The following is a 6,336-nucleotide window of genomic DNA, read 5'->3' as shown; positions in this document are numbered from 1 at the left end:
CTTTTGTGATTGGGTTACCTCACTTAGGATATTTTCCAGATCCAATCATTTGCCTAAAAATTTCATGAATTCATTGTTTTTAATTGCTGAGTAGTATTCCATTGTGTAAATATACCACATTTTCTGTATCCATTCCTCCTTTGAGGGACATCTGGGTTCTTTCCAGCTTCTGGCTACTATAAATAAGGCTGCTATGAACATAATGGAGCATGTGTCTTTATTGCATGATGGGGAATCCTTTGGGTATATGCCCAGGAGAGGTATAGAAAAATATGGAATGCTTCATGAATTTGCGTGTCTTCCTTGCGCAGGAGCCATGCTAATCTTCTCTGTATTGTTCCAGTTTTAGTATATGTGCTGCCAAAGCGAGCACCAAAGGATACTTCTAAGCCCTGACAACACCCAAGGCATTGAGGAATCTGAGATGAACAGACAAGGTTTGTGTATGAAGGAGCATACAGAGCCTTGGATATGGGGCAGAATAATTCTATAGCAGTGAATTTCAATTTTCTCATCTGTGAAAGGGGATCTCTACACCTGCACCCCTTCTCATGTGTGTGTGTGTGTGTGTGTGTGTGTGTGTGAGTGTGTGTGAGAGAGTGTGTATATGCACATGCACAGATATGTCAAAGTCCTTATGTGAGCTCTTACATAGGCCATATCAGATGCCCTCCTGATTGATCACTCTTTCTAATACACCTTCAAGGCAGATTCTCTTGCTGAGTCTGAAGTTTGCCACTGTACAATGAGACTGGTTAGTGAGCAAGACCCCAGCAATCCACCCACCTCTCCCCATCCCCCACTTCTGGAGTCAAATGTGCCTTTGGCTTTTTTTTATGTGGGTGCCAAGGACTAACACCCATATATAAAGTGCACAGCAGGCACATACCCACCAGGCCATGTCTCTAGCTCCAGAATTGTTTTCAGGTAGACCTGGGCTACTAGAGATAATGCTAAAAAAAAACAAAAAACAAAAAACAAAAAACAAAAAAACAAAAAAAAATCAAAAAAACAAAAAACAAAAAACAAACAAACAAACAAAAAAGTAACTATGCTGTCTTTCAGCCTGGAGCTCAGCTCAGCAGTAGAGATCAGCACTGCTATGGATGTTCACTGGGCATGCAGCGACTGCCAGGTCTCATGGCTTGCCCTACCTCATAGTCTCTTTCCATCTCTCTCTGGGAAGTGTGGCTTGGCTCTTGAATCCAATTATGGTGGATGACATCCTTCCTCACCTGACTCTTTGAAAAAAACCAAGTCTCTTTTGCACACACTTACTTCATTGTCAGTTCTTGCTGGAACTCGACTTAATACTGTTCCCTCCCTAATTAGACACAGTGCACAATTTGATGTTAATCTCTTCTCAATGAGTCTTCTCTGCATTGTTCTGGATTGGTCAAAATGTTTTATCCCAGGACATTTCCACCGAACCATTTGCCACATGGCTATTGACCCATTATATGTTAACTGTGGTACTGAGGATCTGAATTTTGAATTAAATTTGGTATAAACTTAAGTTGAAGTAGATGCATTTGGCTCCTGTAATTGCTAGTATAACTTTAAAGCATTGAGACCCTTATTCAGAATATCAGCAGTTCTCATGTGTATACACTATCCCCAAAGAGATTATACAGATACCAGCACCAACTTTAGAGAAAACAGATCAGTAGGTACTCTTGCCTGCCTCCTCCTTCAGTAGCATTTTTACCACCCCACCCACCCTTACAGGCTATGAGTCAGGCCCGAAGGATGGCACTGGAACCCAGGAAGGCATTGTGGCTTGAACACACCTCCCTGTGTGGGAAGACCTAGACAATGATGACTGCCTTCCAACCTCATGCTCTCAGATTAGGATGGAATCAGTCTCCTAAGCAGGGCCACCTTGTATCCCCGTCTCAATGTAGGCGAAGGGAACAGGAATGAGACACCCATGTAGGTGTCCAGCGGAGGCAGCTAAGCACAATGGGGCAGGGTGGCAGGGGGTGCTGACAGCCAGCACCATGTGGCACTCAGATGCCAGAGTGGAGGACTATGATCCCAGACGGCCACAGCCTTGCTTACCATCTGCTAGCAGTTGGGCACAGTTCAGTCTGACAATGTTGAGCCAGACAGCTGGTACCAGATATTAGAAAATCTAAGCTGAAATGTAAAATGCAGGACAGTTATATTTTTTTAAAAAACAAAGCTGTTTCTGAGCCTGGAATTCTAGCAAAGGAACAGAAGTTTGCTCTAAAGCTAGCTAAAGGGGCTTCTGAGCTCACCATTGGCTGCTTTCCCTCTTTCCCTCCTCCTTCTTTCTTTCCATGCATCTCTCCTTTCTCTTTTTCCCTATTTCCCTCCCCTCTCTGTATTTCATTTCTTTCTTTCCCACATTTTTTACCTCTTCCTTCTTTTTTTAATATATATTTTTATTTTCTATATTCTTTGTTTACAATCCAAAAGCTTTCCTCTTTCCCAGTTCCCCCTTCCCCATATGTCCCATAAGTCCTCTTCTCTCCATCCATTCTCCTATCTTTCTCCCTCCCTTTTCTCTGTCCTGGTACTCCCCTACTATGCTGGATCAAGCCTTTCCAGGATTAGGGCCCTCATTTTCCTTGTTCATGGGAATCATTTGATATGCTAATTGTATCTTCAGCATTTAGAGCTTCAGGGCTAATATCCACTTATCAATGATTGTATTCCATGTGTATTCTTTTGTGATTGTGTTACCTCGCTTAGGATGATATTTTCCAATTCATCCAATCCATTTGCCTAAAAAAAATTCATGAATTCATTGCTTTTAATTGCTGAATAGTACTCCATTGTGTATATATACCACATTTTCTGTATCCATTCCTCTATTGAGGGATATCTGGGTTCTTTCCAGCTTCTGGCTATTATAAATAAGGCTGCTATAAACATAGTGGAGCATGTGTCCTTATTGCATGCTGGGGAATCCTCTGGGTATATGCCCAGGAGAGGTATAGCAGGGTCCTCCCGGAAGTGTTGTTTCCAGTTTTCTTAGGAACCACCAGACTGAGTTCCAGAGTGGTTGTACCATCTTACAATCCCACCATCAGTGAAGGAATGTTCCTCTTTCTCCACATCCTCTCCAACACCTTCTGTCTTCTGAGTTTTTAACCTTAGCCATTCTGACTGGTGTGAGGTGAAATCTCAGGGTTGTTTTGATTTGCATTTCCCTAATGGCTAATGGTGTTGAGCATTTCTTAAGGTGCTTCTCGGCCATCTGAATTTCTTCAGGTGAAAATTCTTTGTTAAGGTCTGTACCCCATTTTTTAATAGGGTTATTTGTTTCCCTGGGGTCTAACTTCTTGAGTTCTTTGTATATATTGGATATTAGCCCTCTATCGGAGTTGCCTTCCTATACTCAAAGGATAAGCAGGCTGAGAAAGAAGTTAGGGAAATGACACCCTTCACAATAGCCACAAACAATATGAAGTATCTTGGCGTGACTCTAACCAAACAAGTGAAAGATCTATAGGACAAGAACTTCAGGTCACTGAAGAGGGAAATTGAAGAAGACCTCTGAAAATGGAAAAATCTTCCATGCTCGTGGATTGGCAGGATTAATATAGTTAAAATGGCCATCTTGCCAAAAGCAATATATAGATTCAATGCAATCCCCATCAAAATCCCAACTCAGTTCTACCTCCTCCTTCTATTCCCCATCCCCACTCCCCTTCTCTCATCAAGTCAGAATTCCACCATATGACCCAGGGGAACCTGGAAGTCACAACTGTCCTGTAGCTTTCTGTGTGCTGGGATCATAGGCCCAATGTGGCCAAACTCACCAAGATAAGTATATTTTTGAAACTTCTTTATGTGCTCACAAGAGAATACACCACACTTTAATTTTTAAAGGAGTCAGGGTGTATTCAAGGACTGTGCTGTCTGGCAAATCATTACTCTCTTTCCAGTGTGACTTGGATCAGGTCTTCTGTAATGTTATTGTAAAACACATTGCTTTTACCTTCATTGGATAAGGTTTAAATCTAGGAAGGGTGACTTTCAGGAACAATCTTAGAGACTGTCTCCTAGAGAAGCTAAGAGGAAGTGCTGTGTTCCTGGGGGTCAGTACCTCCTGGGTAGCAGGGTGTCTCTATTTCCATTAGAATCCCCAGGATCTTAACATCAAAAGTCATCCACCAGAAGGTCTTGGTCCTCGGTTTTGTGACTTGTGATGCTCTGGGACTGGCCTTTGCCATGGGTCAGGAATGACTTTGGAAGACAGACACTGGTGACTACTAACCCACAAACATGATTCTATTAAAAATTATAGTTCCAAAGTTCAGACGTGAAGGGAGGTACTGCTGTGTTATCCTCCACTGGCTGTGTCTTGGAAGGAAGCCAAGGAAATGCATTGCTGCGGTGAGCTACAGGGTATAAGATTTCCAGGCTGATATCACAGCCATGTGAGAAGAAGGGAATAAAAAAGGATCAGCAAAAACAACCTATAAAAATACCATAATGGAAAACAGATTTATTATATTCTATGTTAGTTAAAAAAATAAAACAAACAAACAACAACAAAAACATATTAAAAAAGAAAAAATTCTCAAGACATGCATGGGCTAACAAAGGACCTCGGGTCAGCAGTGGGCAGAAAGGAGGGTAGTACAAATTCTCCTGCCTATAAGATACACAGGGATAAAGAGCGAACAGAAAGTGAGGGAATGGCCAACCAATGATTGGCCCAACTTGAATTCCATGCCATGAGAGAGAGAGCCCACCCCTGGCACTACTAATATTCTGTTGTATGTGCAGAAAGGAGTCTAGCATAATAGTTATCTGAGTAGTTTCTCCCAGCTCTGATTAAAACAGGCACAGAAACCCACAGCCAAACATAAACCAGAGCTCAGGGAGTCTTATGGAGGAGAGGGAAGCAAAGGTTGAAAGAATCACAGAGGTCAAGAACACTACAAGAAAAACCTAGAGAATCAACTAATCTGGGCACACAGGGGTTCACAAAGAGTGAACCACCAACCAGAGAGCATGCATGAGATGAACCTAGTCTCCTTACACATATGTATCAGTTGTACAACTTGGTTTCCATGTGGAACTTCTAACAGCAAGAGCGGGGGCTGTCTCTGACTCTGTTGCCTGCATCTGGATACCTTTCCCCTAACTGGACAGCCTTGTCTAGGCTCAATAGAAGAAGATGCACCCAGCCCTACTACAGCTAAGGCTTGATATGCTAAGGCAGGTTGAAATCCATGGGAGGTCTCCCCTTCAATGAGGAGAAGAGGGAGCAGGGACAGAGGGAAGGGAAGGAGGGAGGGTTTGGGAGGAGAGGAGGGAGGGGAAGCTCTGATCAGATTGCAAAGTAAATTAAAGATTTTTTTTAAAAAAGCTAACATATGACAATTATAACAGTATTCTATAGTTTTATTGAGAGAAAGGAAGAAAGAAATGAAGAAAGGAAGGAAGGAAGGAAAGGAGGAAAAAAGGAAAAAAGAAAAAGGGAGGGAGGGAGGGAGGAAGGAAGGAAGGAAGGAAGGAAGGAAGGAAGGAAGGAAGGAAGGAAGAGGTAGGCACAGACATTATAGGGAACTGCATAGAGTTTCTAAAGAGGGTACTAGAACTATGTAGGACCCATAGCCCCACTGTAGACAATACCCAAAGGAGCTGAAACTACCATCTCATTGCGAATCTATCTGTTCTTCGGAGTTCATTGTAGCTCTGATCACAATGGTGGACTAGCTCCATGTCCACTGTCAGCAATATGGGTAAAGAACATGCTGTAACATTCACTTTGGAATAGCATTCGGCTTGAAAAAGAAGAGAGCCTTCTGCCTCATGAATGGGAAATTGTGTGAAATAAGCCAGACTCAGAAAGGCCAACACATAATTTCACTTACATGTGAGATAAAAATCATCATCATCATCACCATCATCATCATCATCATCATCATCATCATCATCTCAGGTACAGAGAGAGAGGGAATAAAACTGGGGTTCCTGAAGGTGGGAGATGTGGGAAGGATTAGTCCAAGGATTACAAAGTAGGCATGATAGGCTGAAGAAGCCTGAGAATTCATACACAGCAGAACGGTTACTAGACTGTACTAGGAGATTTTACTAAATAAGTAGATGTTACTCTTGCAAAGAAAAATGTAACTATGTCAATAGTAGATGCAGTCAATATTACCGTGGAAACTACTTTACTATCTATGTATTTCAGAAGAATCTGCTACCAATCCATAGTATACACAATATAATTTATCCCAAAATAAACTAGTCAGGAATGGAAGTTTCTAAAGGAATGCTTAGAAAGCAGTCCTTTATCTGAACCCCACCAGACAAGTGGTGTCGTTTAGGCATCTAACTATCAAGATT

At 42.1% G+C, this 6,336-nt stretch overlaps 1 non-coding gene across 1 annotated transcript; it reads right to left on the bottom strand.

The window, feature by feature from the left end:
- Positions 1–266: 266 nt before the first annotated feature.
- LOC127688297 (U6 spliceosomal RNA) lies at positions 267–373 on the bottom strand. Its single transcript, XR_007978681.1, has one exon. It is a non-coding gene; the product is annotated as a U6 spliceosomal RNA (small nuclear RNA).
- Between the last annotated feature and the right edge of the window lie 5,963 nt (positions 374–6,336).

The sequence above is a fragment of the Apodemus sylvaticus genome, chromosome 6, assembly GCF_947179515.1.
Source record: "Apodemus sylvaticus chromosome 6, mApoSyl1.1, whole genome shotgun sequence".
NCBI lineage: Eukaryota > Metazoa > Chordata > Mammalia > Rodentia > Muridae > Apodemus > Apodemus sylvaticus.
This window is presented reverse-complemented; position numbering and strand designations above follow the sequence as displayed.